This window comes from Colletes latitarsis, chromosome 3 (assembly GCF_051014445.1).
Source record: "Colletes latitarsis isolate SP2378_abdomen chromosome 3, iyColLati1, whole genome shotgun sequence".
NCBI lineage: Eukaryota > Metazoa > Arthropoda > Insecta > Hymenoptera > Colletidae > Colletes > Colletes latitarsis.
In genome coordinates, this window is record NC_135136.1 from 2,908,322 (window position 1) to 2,931,250 (window position 22,929).

The following is a 22,929-nucleotide window of genomic DNA, read 5'->3' on the forward strand; positions in this document are numbered from 1 at the left end:
CCTGGGGGATTTTAATGCCAAGTCGGTGGCTTGGGGATCCCCCAGGACCTCCGTTCGCGGCGGGATCCTGGGCGATTGTGCGGCGGGGCTCGACCTCCGGGTATTGAACCGGGGGTCGGAGCACACATGCGTGCGGCGATATGGGGGGTCCATCGTGGATGTTGGATTCGCGACCCCCAACGCCGTGCGCATGGTGTCGGGTTGGCACGTGGTCGCGGGGGCAGAGACACTCTCCGATCACCGGTACATCCGGATGGAGGTCTCTGCCGCCGCGAGTGCATCCCGACACGGCCGCCTGCGTGGCACCCCACCACGCCGCTGGGCGCTTCGGCGCCTGGACAAGGACGCCCTGATGGCAGCTGCCCTCGCTGCAACTTGGCCGCAGGGAGCGGACGAGTTGCCGAGCATAGAGGAGGAGGTCGCCCGGCTCGGAGCATTGGTCGCGGGTATTTGCGACGCGGCGATGCCTCGGGTCGGGCGGGCTTCTCCTCGCCGGGCGGTATACTGGTGGTCGGACGCGATCGCGGAGTTGCGAGTCGCGACTGTCCGCGCCCGACGCCAGTACACCCGCGCGCGCCGTCGTCAACGTACAGGCGACGGCGTGGCGCGAGCGAGGGCAGCTGATGACCTGTATGGAGCATACCGCGTGGCGCGGGTTGCTCTGCAGGTCGCCATCAAACGGGCCAAGACCCAGGCATGGAAGGAGCTCCTCCAGACCCTTGATGACGATCCATGGGGGCGCCCATATAAGGTGGTGCTGAATAAGCTCCGCCCGTGGGCGCCCCCCGTCACCGACGGTCTTGACCCCCGGCTGCTGGAGGACGTGGTCAATACACTCTTCCCAATTGGGGAGAGGGGACCGTGTCCTCCGGCGGCGGCGGCTGTCCCAGTGGAGTGGACGGCCGAGCTGGGGGTCACGCAGGAGGAGCTGGCAGTGGCCATCAGACGGCTCGGGGTTCGTAACACGGCCCCGGGTCCGGATGGTGTGCCCGGCCGGGTTTGGGTCTTGACCCAGGGCGTCCTTGGGGCCGACCTCAGGCGGTTGTTCGACCGCTGCCTGAGGGACGGGCGATTCCCCCCCAGTTGGAAGGTGGCGAGGATGGTCCTCCTCCGGAAGGAGGGTCGGCCCGCGGAGTCTCCCTCCGCATACCGGCCCATTTGTCTCCTCGACGAGGTGGGCAAGCTCCTCGAGCGGGTGATTGCTGCCCGCCTCGTCGAGCACCTGTCGCGGGGTGATCCCGGTCTGGCCGACTGCCAGTTCGGTTTCCGGGGGGGCCGATCGACTATCGACGCGATAGGTCGTGTGAGGGCCCTCTCGGAGGCGGCCGTCTCCCGGGGAGGGGTGGCATTGGCAATATCCTTGGATATTGCCAATGCCTTTAACACCCTCCCCTGGGAAGAGATAAGGAGGGGACTCGAATATCATCGGGTCCCCCCTTGTCTCAGGGCGGTCGTCGGGGATTATCTCCGCGGCAGGTGGATCGAGTATCCGGGCCGGGATGGTGATATGCGGAGTGAGGTGTACTGCGGTGTTCCGCAGGGGTCGGTCCTCGGGCCACTCCTGTGGAACATCGCGTACGACTCGGTGTTGCGGGCCCGCCTCCCCGACGGCGTCAGCACGGTGTGTCATGCGGATGACACACTGGTGCTGGCCGTCGGGGCGCACTGGGGGAGGGCCATGCGTCGCGCGGAGGAGGGGTCGCAACGCGTCGTCGACCGGATCAGGGGGATGGGGATGACGGTGGCGGTCCATAAGACCGAGGTGATTGCGTTTCATTCACCTCGGCAGGATCCGCCACCCCCTCTGATCCGGGTGGGTGGGGCTGACATCGAGGTGAAGCCCCAGATCAGGTATCTAGGGCTGATCCTCGATAGCCACTGGCGTTTCGAGGAGCATTTCCGCTGCCTGGTCCCCCGGTTGGAAAGGATGGTTGCGGCTCTGGGCCGGTTCCTGCCCAACCTGGGGGGCCCGGCGGGCCGAGTTCGTCGCCTCTATGTGGCAATGGTCCAGTCGGTGGCCCTATACGGGGCCCCCGTCTGGGCGGACGACCTGGCTGCCTCCCGGCGCAGCATGACTATGCTGCGTCGGGTGCAGAGGCGCATGGCGCTCAGGGTCGTCCGCGGGTATCGGACCATGTCACATGAGGCGGCGACGGTTCTAGCGGGGATGCCGCCCATGGACCTGCTCGCGCGGTCGCACGCGGCGATGTACCGGCACCGCGTCGACCGTCGCGCGGGGGTGGGGGCGGTCCCGGGCGGGCAGGAACCTGCTTGGGGCGATTTGAAGCGCCAGGCCCGGCAGTCCGTGTTGCTCGCGTGGCAGGAGCGGCTGGCTCTGCCAACCGCGGGTCACCGGACTGTCGGGGCTGTTCGGCCACTCCTGAAGGAGTGGCTGAACAGAGGCCATGGCAGCCTCACCTACCGGCTGGCACAGGTATTTTCCGGGCATGGCAGCTTCGGAAGATACCTGTGCCGGATAGGGAAGGAGCCGACGGCGCGTTGCTGCCACTGCGACGCTGAGCAGGACACGGCGGATCATACCCTGGAGGTATGCCCCGCGTGGGAGGGGGAGCGCCGTGTCCTGGTCGGCGTCGTCGGGCGGGATGTCTCGCTGCCGGGCGTGGTGCGCGCCATGCTCCGCAGCGAGGAGAAGTGGAGGGCCGTGGCCTCCTTCTGCGAGAACGTAATGTTGCAGAAGGAGGCCGCGGGGAGGGAGCGCGAGCTTCAGTGGCGCGCTGAAGCTCGCGCTCGTGCGGTGGCCCGAGGTCGTCGCCCGGTCGCGACGCGTCGCGGGCGGCCGCCTCGGCGTAGCGGATGACCTAGGCTGGGAGGGGGGTCCTGAGGGGACCCTCCTCCCATCAGGCGGCGCCGGTTCGGACCGGTTGGGGGTAGGAGTGCCTCCCCCTACCGGTCCGACGCAAGGGGAGGCACCCTCGGCGGTCTGGTGCGGCCATGAACGCCCGGCCGCCGAGGGGTGGAAACGGGGTCGCGGGCGGTTGCGAGTTGGGGCTCGCAGCCGCCACTAAACGCGGCCCCGGGACGGATAGCGGCGGGATGGAGTGGCCCCGTCCCGCCGCTATGAGGCAGTGTGTCTACTGGGGGGACCGATTGTCCCCCCGGGGGATGGGCGCGAAAGCGCGGGCACGGGGAGGATACCGGAAGAATGCTTCGAGCGATTCCCGGTATCCTCCCAAAGCGTGCCGAAGGGTCACCGTGGGGTTTTTAGTGGGTAGGACCCGCGCCTGTCGTTGTACGGGCGCGGGGAATCCCACACACCCCTCCCACCTCTCCCCAAGGAGGTGGGAGGGAGTCTTTCGAAGATTTTCCCCACGACAAAAAAAAAAAAAAAAAAAAAAAAAAAAAAAAAGTATGAGAAATATGCGAAAGAATAAGCCTGATGAGAGCAAATCCCAGACGTAACCCAGACCTAACATGAATTATTCTCTAAAATATTAATCGAAACCAGGTTTAATTGACTGTTTCAGTGTGGTACCACATTACTACGTGATCCAATCCAGAAATAGCCCAGGATCCAGCCATGAAGTATGAGAAATATGAGAAAGTATGAGCCTGATGAGGGCAAATCCTAGACCTGACCTAGACCTAACATGCGTTATCCTCAATAATATTGATCGAAACCAGGTTCAATCGACTGTTTCAGTGCGTTACCACATTACTACGTGATCCAAACCAGAACAAAACCCAGGATCTGTTCAACGAGTATGTGAAGTGTGCGAAAGTATGAGTCTGATGAGGGCTAATCCCAGACCTATCCCAGACCTAACTTGCGTTATCCTCTAAAATATTTATCCAGACCAGGTTTCATTGAACGCTTCAGTGTCATACCACATTACTATGTGATCCAAACCAGAAAATAACCCAGGATCTAGCCATGAAGTATGAGAGATATGCGAAAGTATGAGCCTGCTGAGGGCAAATCCTAGACCTAACCCAAACCTAACATGCGTTATCCTCTAAAATATTTATCAAGACCAGGTTTAATTGATTGTTTCAGTGTGGTCCCACATTACAACGTGATGCAATCCAGAAAAAGCCCAGGATCTAGCCATCAAGTATGAGAAATATGCGAAAGAATGTGCCTGATGAGAGCAAATCCCAGACCTAACCTAGACCTAACATGAATTATTCTCTAAAATATTGATCGAAACCAGGTTCAATTGACTGTTTTATTGTGGTACCACTTTACTACGTGATCCAAAGCAGAAAAAACCCTCGATCAGGTCAACATGCATGTTACAACTGGGAAAGTATGAGCCTGATGTGGGCAAATCCCAGACCTATCCCAGACCTAACATGCGTTATCCTCAAAAATATTGATCGAAACCAGGTTTAATCGACTGTTTCGGTGTGGTACCACATTACTACGTGATCCAAACCAGAAAAAAACACAGGATCTCGTCAACGAGTATGTGAAGTGTGCGAAAGTATGAGCCTGATGAGGGCAAATCTTAGACCTAACCTTGACCTAACATGCGTTAACCTCTAAAATATTTATCCAGACCAGGTTTCATTGAATGTTTCAGTGTCGTACCACTTTACTACGTGATCCAATCCAGAAGTAGCCCAGGATCTAGCCATGAAGTATGAGAAATATGCGAAAGTATGAGCCTGATGAGGGCAAATCCTAGACCTAACCCAGACCTAACATGCGTTATCCTCTAAAATATTTATCAAGACCAGGTTTAATTGATTGTTTCAGTGTGGTACCACACTACTTCGTGAGCCAAACCAGAAAAAACCCAGGATCTGTTCAACAAGTATGTGAAAAACGCGAAACTGTGAGCCTGATCAGTGAAAATCTCAGGCCCTACCTAGACCCAACTTGCGTTGTCCTCTAAAATATTGATGGAAACCAGGTTTCATTAACTGTTTCAGTGTGGTACTACATTACTACGTGATGCAATCCAGAAAAAGCCCAGGATCTGTTCAACATGTATGAGAAATATGCGACAGAATCAGCCTGATGAGAGCAAATCCCCGACCTAACCTAGACCTAACATGAATTATTCTCTAAAATATTGATCGAAACCAGGTTTAATTGACTGTTTCTGTGTGGTCCCACATTACTACGTGATCCAAACCAGAAAAAACCCAGGATCCGTTCAACAAGTATGTGAAGAGTGCGAAAGTATGAGTCTGATGAGGTCAAATCCCAGACCTATCCCAGACCTAACTTGCGTTATCCTCTAAAATATTGATCGAAACCAGGTTTAATCGACTGTTTCAGTGTGGTACCACATTACTACGTGAACCAAACCAGAAAAAACCAAGATCCGCTCAACAAGTATGTGAAGAATGCGAAAGTATGAGCCTGATGAGGGCAAATCCCAGACCTAACCTAGACCTAACATGAATTATTCTCTAAAATATTGATCGAAACCAGGTTTAATTGACTGTTTCAGCGTGGTACCACATTACTACGTGATACAATCCAGAAACAGCCCAGGATCTAGCCATGAAGTATGAGAGATATGCGAAAGTATGAGCCTGCTGAGGGCAAATCCTAAACCTAACCCAAACCTAACATGCGTTATCCTCTAAAATATTTATCAAGACCAGGTTTAATTGATTGTTTCAGTGTGGTACCACACTACTTCGTGAGCCAAACCAGAAAAAACCCAGGATCTGTTCAACAAGTATGTGAAAAACGCGAAACTGTGAGCCTGATGAGGGCAAATCTTAGACCTAACCTTGACCTAACATGCGTTATCCTCTAAAATATTGAGCGAAACCAGGTTTAATGGACTGTTTCAGTGTGGTAGCACACTACTACGGGATCCATACCAGAAAAAACGCAGGATCTGTTCAACAAGTATGTGAAGTGTGCGAAAGTATGAGTCTGATGAGGTCAAATCCCAGACAAATCCCGGACTTAACTTGCGTTATCCTCTAAAATATTGATCGAAACCAGGTTTAATCGACTGTTTCAGTGTGGTACCACATTACTACGTGATGCAATCCAGAAAAAGCCCAGGATCTAGCCATCAAGTATGAGAAATAGGCGAAAGAATGAGCCTGATGAGGGCAAATCCCAGACCTAACCTAGACCTAACATGAATTATTCTCTAAAATATTGGTCGAAACCAGGTTTAATTGACTGTTTCAGTGTGGACCCACATTACAACGTGATCCAAACCAGAAAAAACCCAGGATCCGTTCAACAAGTATGTGAAGAATGCGAAAGTATGAGGCTGATGAGGTCAAATCCCAGACCAATCCCAGACTTAACTTGCGTTATCCTATAAAATATTGTTCGAAACCAGGTTTAATCGACTGTTTCATTGTGGTACCACATTACTACGTGATCCAAACCAGAAAAAACCCAGGATCAGTTCAACAAGTATGAGAGGAATGCGAAAGTATGAGTCTGATAAGTGAAAATCCCAGGGCTAACCGAGACCTAACATGCGTTATCCTCTAAAATATTGATCCAAACCAGGTTTAATGGACTGTTTCAGTGTGGTACCACACTACTACGTGATACAAACCAGAAAAAACCCAGGATCTGTTCAACAAGTATGTGAAAAACGCGAAAGTATGAGCCTGATGAGGGCGAATCCCAGACCTATGCCAGACCTAACTTGCGTTATCCTCTAAAATATTGATCGAAACCAGGTTTAATTGACTGTTTCAGCGTGGTACCGCATTACTACATGATGCAATCCAGAAAAAGCCCAGGATCTAGCCATCAAGTATGAGAAATATGCGAAACAACGAGCCTGATGAGAGCAAATCCCAGACCTAACCTAGACCTAACATGAATTATTCTCTAAAATATTGATCGAAACCAGGTTTAATTGACTGTTTCAGCGTGGTACCACATTACTACGTGATACAATCCAGAAACAGCCCAGGATCTAGCCATGAAGTATGAGAGATATGCGAAAGTATGAGCCTGCTGAGGGCAAATCCTAAACCTAACCCAAACCTAACATGCGTTATCCTCTAAAATATTTATCAAGACCAGGTTTAATTGATTGTTTCAGTGTGGTCCCACATTACAACGTGATCCAAACCAGAAAAAACCCAGGATCCGTTCAAGAAGTATGTGAAGAATGCGAAAGTATGAGTCTGATGAGTGAAAATCCCAGGCATAACCTAGACCTAACATGAGTTATCCTCAAAAATATTGATCGAAACCTGGTTTAATCGACTGTTTCGGTATGGTATCACATTACTATGTGATCCAAACCTGAAAATAACCCAGTATCTGTTCAACGAGTATGTGAAGTGTGCGAAAGTATGAGTCTGATGAGGGCAAATCCCAGACCTAACCCAAACCTAACATGCGTTATCCTCTAAAATATTTATCAAGACCAGGTTTAATTGATTGTTTCAGTGTGGTCCCACATTACAACGTGATCCAAACCAGAAAAAACCCAGGATCCGTTCAAGAAGTATGTGAAGAATGCGAAAGTATGAGTCTGATGAGTGAAAATCCCAGGCATAACCTAGACCTAACATGAGTTATCCTCAAAAATATTGAGCGAAACCAGGTTTAATGGACTGTTTCAGTGTGGTACCACACTACTTCGTGATCCAAACCAGAAAAAACCCAGGATCTGTTCAACAAGTATGTGAAAAACGCGAAACTGTGAGCCTGATGAGGGCAAATCTTAAACCTAACCTTGACCTAACATGCGTTATCCTCAAAAATATTGAGCGAAACCAGGTTTAATGGACTGTTTCAGTGTGGTAGCACACTACTACGGAATCCATACCAGAAAAAACGCAGGATCTGTTCAACAAGTATGTGAAGTGTGCGAAAGTATGAGTTTGATGAGGTCAAATCCCAGACCAATCCCGGACTTAACTTGCGTTATCCTCTAAAATATTGATCGAAACCAGGTTTAATCGACTGTTTCAGTGTGGTACCACATTATTACGTGAAGCAATCCAGAAAAAGCCCAGGATCTAGCCATCAAGTATGAGAAATATGCGAAAGAATGTGCCTGATGAGAGCAAATCCCTGACCGAACCTAGACCTAACATGAATTATTCTCTAAAATATTGATCAAAACCAGGTTTAATTGACTGTTTCAGTGTGGTACCACATTACTATGTGATCCAATCCAGAAATAGCCCAGGATCCAGCCATGAAGTATGAGAAATATGCGAAAGGAGGAGCCTGATGAGGGCAAATCCTAGACCTAACCCAGACCTAACATGCGTTATCCTCTAAAATATTTATCAAGACCAGGTTTAATTGAATGTTTCAGTGTGGTACCACATTACTACGTGATCCAGACCAGTAAAAACCCAGGATCCGTTCAACAAGTATGTGAAGAATGCGAAAGTATGAGTCTGATGAGTGAAAATCCCCGGCCTAACCTAGACCTAACATGCGTTATCCTCAAAAATATTTATCAAGACCAGGTTTAACTGAATGTTTCAGTGTGGTACCACACTGCTACGTGATCCAAACCAGAAAAAAACCCGGGATCTGTTCAACAAGTATGTGAAAAATGCGAAAGCATGAGTCGGATGAGGGCAAATCCCAGGCCTAACCTAGACATAACTTTCGTTATCCTCTAAAATATTGATCGAAACCAGGTTTAGTGGGCTGTTTCAGTGTGGTACCACATTACTGTGCGATCCAAACCAGAAAACTCCCAGGATCTGTTCAACAAGTATGTGAAAAATGCGAAAGTATGACCCTGATGTGGGCAAATCCCAGACCTATCCCAGACCTAACTTGCATTGTCCTCTAAAATATTGATCGAAACCAGGTTTAAATGACTGTTTCAGTGTGGTACCACATTACTACGTGATCCAATCCAGAAATAGCCCAGGATCTAGCCATGAAGTATGAGAAATATGCGAAAGTATGATCCTGATGAGGGCAAATCCTAGACCTAACCCAGACCTAACATGCGTTATCATCTAAAATATTTATCAAGACCTGGTTTAATTGATTGTTTCAGTGTGGTCCCACATTACTACGTGAACCATACCAGAAAAAACCCAGGATCCGTTCAACAGGTATCTGAAGAATGCGAAAGTATGAGTCTGATGAGTGAAAATCTCAGGGCTAACTTAGACCTAACATGCATTATCCTCTAAAATATTGATCCAAACCAGGTTTAGTGGACTGTTTCAGTGTGGTACCACTTTACTACGTGATCCAAAGCAGAAAAAACCCTAGATCAGGTCAACATGTATGTTAGAACTGCGAAAGTATGACCCTGATGAGGGCAAATCCCAGGCCTAACCCAGACCTAACATGCGTTATCCTCAAAAATATTTATCAAGACCAGGTTTAACTGAATGTTTCAGTATGGTACCACATTACAACGTGAACCATACCAGAAAAAACCCAGGATCCGTTCAGCAGGTATCTGAAGAATGCGAAAGTATGAGTCTGATGAGTGAAAATCTCAGGGCTAACCTAGACCTAACATGCATTATCCTCTAAAATATTGATCCAAACCAGGTTTAGTGGACTGTTTCAGTGTGGTACCACTTTACTACGTGATCCAAAGCAGAAAAAACCCTCGATCACGTCAACATGTATGTTAGAACTGCGAAAGTATGACCCTGATGAGGGCAAATCCCAGGCCTAACCCAGACCTAACATGCGTTATCCTCTAAAATATTTATCAAGACCAGGTTGAATTGATTGCTTCAGTGTGGTCCCACATTACTACGTGATCCATACCAGAAAAAACCCAGCATCCGTTCAACAAGTATGTGAAGAATGCGAAAGAATGAGTCTGATGAGGGCAAATCCCAGACCTATCCCAGACCTAACTTACGTTATCCTCTAAAATATTTATCAAGACCAGGTTTAATTGAATGTTTCAGTGTGGTACCACATTACTATGTGATCCAAACCAGAAAATAGCCCAGGATCTATCCATGAAGTATAAGAAATATGCGAAAGTATGAGTCTGATGAGGGCAAATCCCAGACCTATCCCAGACCTAACTTACGTTATCCTCTAAAATATCGATCGAAACAAGGTTTAATTGACTGTTTCAGCGTGGTACCACATTACTACGTGATACAATCCAGAAACAGCCCAGGATCTAGCCATGAAGTATGAGAAATATGCGAAAGTATGAGCCTGACGAGGGCAAATCCTAGACCTAACCCAGACCTAACATGCGTTATCCTCAAAAATATTTATCAAGACCAGGTTTAACTGAATGTTTCAGTATGGCACCACATTACTACGTGATCCATACCAGAAAAAACCCAGGATCTGTTCAACAAGTATGTGAAAAATGCGAAAGTATGACCCTGATGTGGGCAAATCCCAGACCTATCCTAGACCTAACTTGCATTGTCCTCTAAAATATTGATGGAAACCAGGTTTAATTGACTGTTTCAGTGTTGTACTTCATTACTACGTTATGCAATCCAGAAAGAGCCCAGGATCTAGCCATCAAGTATGAGAAATATGCGCAAGAATGAGCCTGATAAGAGCAAATCCCAGACCTAACCTAGACCTAACATGAATTATTCTCTAAAATATTGTTCGAAACCAGGTTTAATTGACTGTTTCAGTGTGGTCCCACATTACTACGTGATCCAAACCAGAAGAAACCCAGGATCGGTTCAACAAGTATGTGAAGAATGCGAAAGTATGAGTCTGATGAGGTCAAATTCCAGACCTATCCCAGACTTAACTTGCGTTATCCTCTAAAATATTGATCGAAACCGGGTCTAATCAACTGTTTCAGCGTGGTACCACATTACTACGTGATCCAAACCAGAAAAAACCCAGGATCTGTTCAACAAGTATGTGAAAAACGCGAAAGTATGAGCCTGATGAGGGCAAATTTCAGAGCTATCCCAGACCTAACTTGCGTTGTCCTCTAAGATATTGATGGAAACCAGGTTTAGGTGACTGTTTCAGTGTTGTACTTCATTACTACGTGATGCGATGAAGAAAAAGCCCAGGATCTAGCCATCATGTATGAGACATATGCGAAAGAATAAGCCTGATGAGGGCAATTCCTAGACCTAACCCAGACCTAACATGCGTTATCCTCTAAAATATTTATCCAGACCAGGTTCCATTGAATGTTTCAGTGTGGTACCACTTTACTACGAGATCCAATCCAGAAATAGCCCAGGATCTAGCCATGAAGTATGAGAAATATGCGAAAGTATGAGCCTGATGAGGGCAAATCCTAGACCTAACCCAGACCTAACATGCGTTATCTTCTAAAATATTTATCAAGACCAGGTTTAATTGAATGTTTCAGTGTGGTACCACATTACTACGTGATGCAATCCAGAAAAAGCCCAGGATCTAGCCATCAAGTTTGAGAAATCTGCGAAAGAATGAGCCTGATGAGGGCAAATACTAGACCTAACCCAGACCTAACATGCGTTATCCTCTATAATATTGATCGCAACCAGGTTTAATGGACTGTTTCAGAGTGGTACCACACTACTACGTGATCCAAACCAGAAAAAACCCAGGATCTGTTCAACAAGTATGTGAAAAACGCGAAAGTATGAGTCTGATGAGGTCAAATCCCAGGCCTAACCTAGACCTAACATGCGTTGTCCTCTAAAATATTGATGGAAACCAGGTTGAATTGACTGTTTCAGTGTTGTACTTCATTACTACGTGATGCAATCAAGAAAAAGGCTAGGATCTAGCCATGAAGTATGAGAAATATGCGAAAGTAAGAGCCTGATGAGGGCAAATCCTAGACCTATCCCATACCTAACTTGCGTTATCCTCTAACATATTGATCGAAACCAGGTTTAGTTGACTGATTCAGCGTGGTACCACATTACTACGTGATGCAATCCAGAAAAAGCCCAGGATCTAGCCATCAAGTATGAGAAATATGCGAAAGAATGAGCCTGATGAGGGCAAATCCTAGACCTAACCCAGACCTAACATGCGTTATCCTCTAAAATATTTATCCAGACCAGGTTTCATTGAATGTTTCAGTGTGGTACCGCTTTACTACGTGATCCAATCCAGAAATAGCCCAGGATCTAGCCATGAAGTATGAGAAATATGCGAAAGTATGAGCCTGCTGAGGGCAAATCCAAGACCTATCCCAGACCTAACTTGCGTTGTCCTCTAAGATATTGATGGAGACCAGGTTCAATTGACTGTTTCAGTGTTGTACTTCATTACTACGTGATGCAATCCAGAAAAAGCCCAGGATCTAGCCATGAAGTATGAGAAATATGCGAAAGTATGAGCCTGATGAGTGCAAATCCTAGACCTAACCCAGACCTAACATGCGTTATCCTCTAAAATATTTATCCAGACCAGGTTTCATTGAATGTTTCAGTGTGGTACCACTTTACTACATGATCCAATCCAGAAATAGCCCAGGATCTAGCCATGAAGTATGAGAAATATGCGAAAGTAAGAGCCTGATGTGGGCAAATCCTAGACCTATCCCAGACCTAACTTCCGTTATCCTCTAAAATATTGATCGAAACCAGGTTTAATTGACTGTTTCAGCGTGGTACCACATTACTACGTGATACAATCCAGAAACAGCCCAGGATCTAGGCATGAAGTATGAGAAATATGCGAAAGTATGAGCCTGATGAGGGCAAATCCTAGACCTAACCCAGACCTAACATGCGTTATCCTCTAAAATATTTATCAAGATCAGGTTTAATTGATTGTTTCAGTGTGGTCCCACATTACTACGTGTTCCATGCCAGAAAATACTCAGGATCTGTTCAACATGTTTGAGAAATATGCGGAAGAATGAGCCTGATGAGAGCAAATCCCAGACCTAACCTAGACCTAACATGAATTATTCTCTAAAATATTGATCGAAACCAGGTTTACTTGACTGTTTCAGTGTGGTCCCACATTACTACGTGATCTAAACCAGAAAAAACCCAGGATCTGTTCAACAAGTATGTGAAAAACGCGAAACTGTGAGCCTGATGAGGGCAAATCTTAGACCTAACCTTGACCTAACATGCGTTATCCTCTAAGATATTTATCCAGACCAGGTTTCATTGAATGTTTCAGTGTGGTACCACTTTACTACGTGATCCAATCCAGAAATAGCCCAGGAGCTAGCCATGAAGTATGAGAAATATGCGAAAGTATGAGCCTGATGAGGGCAAATCCTAGACCTAACCCAGACCTAACATGCGTTATTCTCTAAAATATTTATCAAGACCAGGTTTAATTGAATGTTTCAGTGTGGTACCACATTACTACGTCATCCAAACCAGAAAAAACCCAGGATCCGTTCAACAAGTATGCGAAGAATGCGAAAGTATGAGTCTGATCAGTGAAAATCTCAGGCCTTACCAAGACCTAACTTGCGTTGTCTTCTAAAATATTCATGGAGACCTGGTTTCATTGACTGTTTCAGTGTGGTACTACATTACTACGTGATGCAATCTAGAAAAAGCCCAGGATCTAGCCATCATGTGTGAGAAATATGCGAAAGAATGAGCCTGATGACAGCAAATCCCAGACCTAACCTAGACCTAACATGCGTTATCCTCTAAAATATTGAGCGAAACCAGGTTTAATGGACTGTCTCAGTGAGGTACCACTTTACTACGTGATCCAATCCCGAAATAGCCCAGGATCTAGCCATGAAGTATGAGAAATATGCGAAAGTAAGAGCCTGATGAGGGCAAATCCTAGACCTATCCCAGACCTAACTTCCGTTATCCTCTAAAATATTGATCGAAACCAGGTTTAATTGACTGTTTCAGCGTGGTACCACATTACTACGTGATACAATCCAGAAACAGCCCAGGATCTAGCCATGAAGTATGAGAAATATGCGAAAGTAAGAGCCTGATGGGGGCAAATCCTAGACCTATCCCAGACCTAACTTCCGTTATCCTCTAAAATATTGATCGAAAACAGGTTTAATTGACTGTTTCAGTGTTGTACTTCATTACTAAGTGATGCAGTCCAGAAAAAGCCCGGGATCTAGCCATCAAGTATGAGAAATATGCGAAAGAATGAGCCTGATGAGGGCAAATCCTAGACCTAGCCCAGACCTAACATGCGTTATCCTCTAAAATATTCATCAAGACCAGGTTTAATTGAATGTTTCAGTGTGGTACCACATTACTACGTGATGCAATCCAGGAAAAGCCCAGGATCTAGCCATCAAGTATGAGAAATATGCGAAAGAATGAGCCTGATGAGAGCAAATCCCAGACCTAACCTAGACCTAACATGAATTATTCTCTAAAATATTGATCGAAACCAGGTTTAATTGAATGTTTCAGTGTGGTACCACATTACTACGTGAACCAAACCAGAAAAAACCCAGGATCCGTTCAACAAGTATGTTAAAACTGCGACAGTATGACCCTGATGAGGGCAAATCCCAGGCCTAACCTAGACCTAACATGCGTTGTCCTCTAAAATATTGATGGAAACCAGGTTTAATTGACTGTTTCAGTGTTGTACTTCATTACTACGTGATGCAATCCAGAAAAAGGCCAGGATCTAGCCATGAAGTATGAGAAATATGCGAAAGAATGAGCCTGATGAGGGCAAATCCTAGACCTAACCCAGACCTAACATGCGTTATCCTCTAAAATATTTATCCAGACCAGGTTTCATCGAATGTTTCAGTGTGGTACCACTTTACTACGTGATCCAATCCAGAAATAGCCCAGGATCTAGCCATGAAGTATGAGAAATATGCGAAAGTATGAGCCTGATGAGGGCAAATCCAAGACCTATCCCAGACCTAACTTGCGTTGTCCTCTAAGATATTGATGGAGACCAGGTTCAATTGACTGTTTCAGTGTTGTACTTCATTACTACGTGATGCAATCCAGAAAAAGCCCAGGATCTAGCCATGAAGTATGAGAAATATGCGAAAGTATGAGCCTGATGAGTGCAAATCCTAGACCTAACCCAGACCTAACATGCGTTATCCTCTGGAATATTTATCAAGACCAGGTTTAATTGAATGTTTCAGTGTGGTACTACATTACTACGTGATGCAATCCAGAAAAAGCCTAGGATCTAGCCATCAAGTTTGAGAAATATGCAGAAGAATGAGCCTGATGAGGGCAAATACTAGTCCTAACCCAGACCTAACATGCGTTATCCTCTAAAATATTGATCGCAACCAGGTTTAATGGACTGTTTCAGTGTGGTACCACACTACTACGTGATCCAAACCAGAAAAAACCCAGGATCTAGCCATGAAGTATGAGAAATATGCGATAGTATGAGCCTGATGAGAGTAAATCCTAGACCTAACCCAGACCTAACATGCGTTATCCTCTGGAATATTTATCAAGACCAGGTTTAATTGAATGTTTCAGTGTGGTCCCACATTACTACGTGTTCCATGCCAGAAAATACCCAGGATCTGTTCAACATGTATGAGAAATATGCGGAAGAATGAGCCTGATGAGAGCAAATCCCAGACCTATCCTAGACCTAACATGAATTATTCTCTAAAATATTGATCGAAACCCGGTTTACTTGACTGTTTCAGTGTGGTCCCACATTACTACGTGATCCAAACCAGAAAAAACCCAGGATCTGTTCAACAAGTATGTGAAAAACGCGAAACTGTGAGCCTGATCAGGGCAAGTCTTAGACCTAACCTTGACCTAACATGCGTTGTCCTCTAAGATATTTATCCAGACCAGGTTTCATTGAATGTTTCAGTGTGGTACCACTTTACTACGTGATCCAATCCAGAAATAGCCCAGGATCTAGCCATGAAGTATGAGAAATATGCGAAAGTATGATCCTGATGAGGGCAAATCCTAGACCTAACCCAGACCTAACATGCGTTATCATCTAAAATATTTATCAAGACCTGGTTTAATTGATTGTTTCAGTGTGGTCCCACATTACTACGTGAACCATACCAGAAAAAACCCAGGATCCGTTCAACAGGTATCTGAAGAATGCGAAAGTATGAGTCTGATGAGTGAAAATCTCAGGGCTAACTTAGACCTAACATGCATTATCCTCTAAAATATTGATCCAAACCAGGTTTAGTGGACTGTTTCAGTGTGGTACCACTTTACTACGTGATCCAAAGCAGAAAAAACCCTAGATCAGGTCAACATGTATGTTAGAACTGCGAAAGTATGACCCTGATGAGGGCAAATCCCAGGCCTAACCCAGACCTAACATGCGTTATCCTCAAAAATATTTATCAAGACCAGGTTTAACTGAATGTTTCAGTATGGTACCACATTACAACGTGAACCATACCAGAAAAAACCCAGGATCCGTTCAGCAGGTATCTGAAGAATGCGAAAGTATGAGTCTGATGAGTGAAAATCTCAGGGCTAACCTAGACCTAACATGCATTATCCTCTAAAATATTGATCCAAACCAGGTTTAGTGGACTGTTTCAGTGTGGTACCACTTTACTACGTGATCCAAAGCAGAAAAAACCCTCGATCACGTCAACATGTATGTTAGAACTGCGAAAGTATGACCCTGATGAGGGCAAATCCCAGGCCTAACCCAGACCTAACATGCGTTATCCTCTAAAATATTTATCAAGACCAGGTTGAATTGATTGCTTCAGTGTGGTCCCACATTACTACGTGATCCATACCAGAAAAAACCCAGCATCCGTTCAACAAGTATGTGAAGAATGCGAAAGAATGAGTCTGATGAGGGCAAATCCCAGACCTATCCCAGACCTAACTTACGTTATCCTCTAAAATATTTATCAAGACCAGGTTTAATTGAATGTTTCAGTGTGGTACCACATTACTATGTGATCCAAACCAGAAAATAGCCCAGGATCTATCCATGAAGTATAAGAAATATGCGAAAGTATGAGTCTGATGAGGGCAAATCCCAGACCTATCCCAGACCTAACTTACGTTATCCTCTAAAATATCGATCGAAACAAGGCTTAATTGACTGTTTCAGCGTGGTACCACATTACTACGTGATACAATCCAGAAACAGCCCAGGATCTAGCCATGAAGTATGAGAAATATGCGAAAGTATGAGCCTGACGAGGGCAAATCCTAGACCTAACCCAGACCTAACATGCGTTATCCTCAAAAATATTTATCAAGACCAGGTTTAACTGAATGTTTCAGTATGGCACCACATTACTACGTGATCCATACCAGAAAAAACCCAGGATCTGTTCAACAAGTATGTGAAAAATGCGAAAGTATGACCCTGATGTGGGCAAATCCCAGACCTATCCTAGACCTAACTTGCATTGTCCTCTAAAATATTGATGGAAACCAGGTTTAATTGACTGTTTCAGTGTTGTACTTCATTACTACGTTATGCAATCCAGAAAGAGCCCAGGATCTAGCCATCAAGTATGAGAAATATGCGCAAGAATGAGCCTGATAAGAGCAAATCCCAGACCTAACCTAGACCTAACATGAATTATTCTCTAAAATATTGTTCGAAACCAGGTTTAATTGACTGTTTCAGTGTGGTCCCACATTACTACGTGATCCAAACCAGAAGAAACCCAGGATCGGTTCAACAAGTATGTGAAGAATGCGAAAGTATGAGTCTGATGAGGTCAAATTCCAGACCTATCCCAGACTTAACTTGCGTTATCCTCTAAAATATTGATCGAAACCGGGTCTAATCAACTGTTTCAGCGTGGTACCACATTACTACGTGATCCAAACCAGAAAAAACGCAGGATCTGTTCAACAAGTATGTGAAAAACGCGAAAGTATGAGCCTGATGAGGGCAAATTTCAGAGCTATCCCAGACCTAACTTGCGTTGTCCTCTAAGATATTGATGGAAACAAGGTTTAGGTGACTGTTTCAGTGTTGTACTTCATTACTACGTGATGCGATGAAGAAAAAGCCCAGGATCTAGCCATCATGTATGAGACATATGCGAAAGAATAAGCCTGATGAGGGCAATTCCTAGACCTAACCCAGACCTAACATGCGTTATCCTCTAAAATATTTATCCAGACCAGGTTCCATTGAATGTTTCAGTGTGGTACCACTTTACTACGAGATCCAATCCAGAAATAGCCCAGGATCTAGCCATGAAGTATGAGAAATATGCGAAAGTATGAGCCTGATGAGGGCAAATCCTAGACCTAACCCAGACCTAACATGCGTTATCTTCTAAAATATTTATCAAGACCAGGTTTAATTGAATGTTTCAGTGTGGTACCACATTACTACGTGATGCAATCCAGAAAAAGCCCAGGATCTAGCCATCAAGTTTGAGAAATCTGCGAAAGAATGAGCCTGATGAGGGCAAATACTAGACCTAACCCAGACCTAACATGCGTTATCCTCTATAATATTGATCGCAACCAGGTTTAATGGACTGTTTCAGAGTGGTACCACACTACTACGTGATCCAAACCAGAAAAAACCCAGGATCTGTTCAACAAGTATGTGAAAAACGCGAAAGTATGAGTCTGATGAGGTCAAATCCCAGGCCTAACCTAGACCTAACATGCGTTGTCCTCTAAAATATTGATGGAAACCAGGTTTAATTGACTGTTTCAGTGTTGTACTTCATTACTACGTGATGCAATCAAGAAAAAGGCTAGGATCTAGCCATGAAGTATGAGAAATATGCGAAAGTAAGAGCCTGATGAGGGCAAATCCTAGACCTATCCCATACCTAACTTGCGTTATCCTCTAACATATTGATCGAAACCAGGTTTAGTTGACTGATTCAGCGTGGTACCACATTACTACGTGATGCAATCCAGAAAAAGCCCAGGATCTAGCCATCAAGTATGAGAAATATGCGAAAGAATGAGCCTGATGAGTGCAAATCCTAGACCTAACCCAGACCTAACATGCGTTATCCTCTAAAATATTTATCCAGACCAGGTTTCATTGAATGTTTCAGTGTGGTACCACTTTACTACGTGATCCAATCCAGAAATAGCCCAGGATCTAGCCATGAAGTATGAGAAATATGCGAAAGTATGAGCCTGCTGAGGGCAAATCCAAGACCTATCCCAGACCTAACTTGCGTTGTCCTCTAAGATATTGATGGAGACCAGGTTCAATTGACTGTTTCAGTGTTGTACTTCATTACTACGTGATGCAATCCAGAAAAAGCCCAGGATCTAGCCATGAAGTATGAGAAATATGCGAAAGTATGAGCCTGATGAGTGCAAATCCTAGACCTAACCCAGACCTAACATGCGTTATCCTCTAAAATATTTATCCAGACCAGGTTTCATTGAATGTTTCAGTGTGGTACCACTTTACTACATGATCCAATCCAGAAATAGCCCAGGATCTAGCCATGAAGTATGAGAAATATGCGAAAGTAAGAGCCTGATGTGGGCAAATCCTAGACCTATCCCAGACCTAACTTCCGTTATCCTCTAAAATATTGATCGAAACCAGGTTTAATTGACTGTTTCAGCGTGGTACCACATTACTACGTGATACAATCCAGAAACAGCCCAGGATCTAGGCATGAAGTATGAGAAATATGCGAAAGTATGAGCCTGATGAGGGCAAATCCTAGACCTAACCCAGACCTAACATGCGTTATCCTCTAAAATATTTATCAAGATCAGGTTTAATTGATTGTTTCAGTGTGGTCCCACGTTACTACGTGTTCCATGCCAGAAAATACTCAGGATCTGTTCAACATGTTTGAGAAATATGCGGAAGAATGAGCCTGATGAGAGCAAATCCCAGACCTAACCTAGACCTAACATGAATTATTCTCTAAAATATTGATCGAAACCAGGTTTACTTGACTGTTTCAGTGTGGTCCCACATTACTACGTGATCTAAACCAGAAAAAACCCAGGATCTGTTCAACAAGTATGTGAAAAACGCGAAACTGTGAGCCTGATGAGGGCAAATCTTAGACCTAACCTTGACCTAACATGCGTTATCCTCTAAGATATTTATCCAGACCAGGTTTCATTGAATGTTTCAGTGTGGTACCACTTTACTACGTGATCCAATCCAGAAATAGCCCAGGAGCTAGCCATGAAGTATGAGAAATATGCGAAAGTATGAGCCTGATGAGGGCAAATCCTAGACCTAACCCAGACCTAACATGCGTTATACTCTAAAATATTTATCAAGACCAGGTTTAATTGAATGTTTCAGTGTGGTACCACATTACTACGTCATCCAAACCAGAAAAAACCCAGGATCCGTTCAACAAGTATGCGAAGAATGCGAAAGTATGAGTCTGATCAGTGAAAATCTCAGGCCTTACCAAGACCTAACTTGCGTTGTCTTCTAAAATATTCATGGAGACCTGGTTTCATTGACTGTTTCAGTGTGGTACTACATTACTACGTGATGCAATCTAGAAAAAGCCCAGGATCTAGCCATCATGTGTGAGAAATATGCGAAAGAATGAGCCTGATGACAGCAAATCCCAGACCTAACCTAGACCTAACATGCGTTATCCTCTAAAATATTGAGCGAAACCAGGTTTAATGGACTGTCTCAGTGAGGTACCACTTTACTACGTGATCCAATCCCGAAATAGCCCAGGATCTAGCCATGAAGTATGAGAAATATGCGAAAGTAAGAGCCTGATGAGGGCAAATCCTAGACCTATCCCAGACCTAACTTCCGTTATCCTCTAAAATATTGATCGAAACCAGGTTTAATTGACTGTTTCAGCGTGGTACCACATTACTACGTGATACAATCCAGAAACAGCCCAGGATCTAGCCATGAAGTATGAGAAATATGCGAAAGTAAGAGCCTGATGGGGGCAAATCCTAGACCTATCCCAGACCTAACTTCCGTTATCCTCTAAAATATTGATCGAAAACAGGTTTAATTGACTGTTTCAGTGTTGTACTTCATTACTAAGTGATGCAGTCCAGAAAAAGCCCGGGATCTAGCCATCAAGTATGAGAAATATGCGAAAGAATGAGCCTGATGAGGGCAAATCCTAGACCTAGCCCAGACCTAACATGCGTTATCCTCTAAAATATTCATCAAGACCAGGTTTAATTGAATGTTTCAGTGTGGTACCACATTACTACGTGATGCAATCCAGGAAAAGCCCAGGATCTAGCCATCAAGTATGAGAAATATGCGAAAGAATGAGCCTGATGAGAGCAAATCCCAGACCTAACCTAGACCTAACATGAATTATTCTCTAAAATATTGATCGAAACCAGGTTTAATTGAATGTTTCAGTGTGGTACCACATTACTACGTGAACCAAACCAGAAAAAACCCAGGATCCGTTCAACAAGTATGTTAAAACTGCGACAGTATGACCCTGATGAGGGCAAATCCCAGGCCTAACCTAGACCTAACATGCGTTGTCCTCTAAAATATTTATCCAGACCAGGTTTCATTGAATGTTTCAGTGTGGTACCACTTTACTACGTGATCCAATCCAGAAATAGCCCAGGATCTAGCCATGAAGTATGAGAAATATGCGAAAGTATGAGCCTGATGAGGGCAAATCCAAGACCTATCCCAGACCTAACTTGCGTTGTCCTCTAAGATATTGATGGAGACCAGGTTCAATTGACTGTTTCAGTGTTGTACTTCATTACTACGTGATGCAATCCAGAAAAAGCCCAGGATCTAGCCATGAAGTATGAGAAATATGCGAAAGTATGAGCCTGATGAGTGCAAATCCTAGACCTAACCCAGACCTAACATGCGTTATCCTCTGGAATATTTATCAAGACCAGGTTTAATTGAATGTTTCAGTGTGGTACTACATTACTACGTGATGCAATCCAGAAAAAGCCTAGGATCTAGCCATCAAGTTTGAGAAATATGCAGAAGAATGAGCCTGATGAGGGCAAATACTAGACCTAACCCAGACCTAACATGCGTTATCCTCTAAAATATTGATCGCAACCAGGTTTAATGGACTGTTTCAGTGTGGTACCACACTACTACGTGATCCAAACCAGAAAAAACCCAGGATCTAGCCATGAAGTATGAGAAATATGCGATAGTATGAGCCTGATGAGAGTAAATCCTAGACCTAACCCAGACCTAACATGCGTTATCCTCTGGAATATTTATCAAGACCAGGTTTAATTGAATGTTTCAGTGTGGTCCCACATTACTACGTGTTCCATGCCAGAAAATACCCAGGATCTGTTCAACATGTATGAGAAATATGCGGAAGAATGAGCCTGATGAGAGCAAATCCCAGACCTATCCTAGACCTAACATGGATTATTCTCTAAAATATTGATCGAAACCCGGTTTACTTGACTGTTTCAGTGTGGTCCCACATTACTACGTGATCCAAACCAGAAAAAACCCAGGATCTGTTCAACAAGTATGTGAAAAACGCGAAACTGTGAGCCTGATCAGGGCAAGTCTTAGACCTAACCTTGACCTAACATGCGTTGTCCTCTAAGATATTTATCCAGACCAGGTTTCATTGAATGTTTCAGTGTGGTACCACTTTACTACGTGATCCAATCCAGAAATAGCCCAGGATCTAGCCATGAAGTATGAGAAATATGCGAAAGTATGATCCTGATGAGGGCAAATCCTAGACCTAACCCAGACCTAACATGCGTTATCATCTAAAATATTTATCAAGACCTGGTTTAATTGATTGTTTCAGTGTGGTCCCACATTACTACGTGAACCATACCAGAAAAAACCCAGGATCCGTTCAACAGGTATCTGAAGAATGCGAAAGTATGAGTCTGATGAGTGAAAATCTCAGGGCTAACTTAGACCTAACATGCATTATCCTCTAAAATATTGATCCAAACCAGGTTTAGTGGACTGTTTCAGTGTGGTACCACTTTACTACGTGATCCAAAGCAGAAAAAACCCTAGATCAGGTCAACATGTATGTTAGAACTGCGAAAGTATGACCCTGATGAGGGCAAATCCCAGGCCTAACCCAGACCTAACATGCGTTATCCTCAAAAATATTTATCAAGACCAGGTTTAACTGAATGTTTCAGTATGGTACCACATTACAACGTGAACCATACCAGAAAAAACCCAGGATCCGTTCAGCAGGTATCTGAAGAATGCGAAAG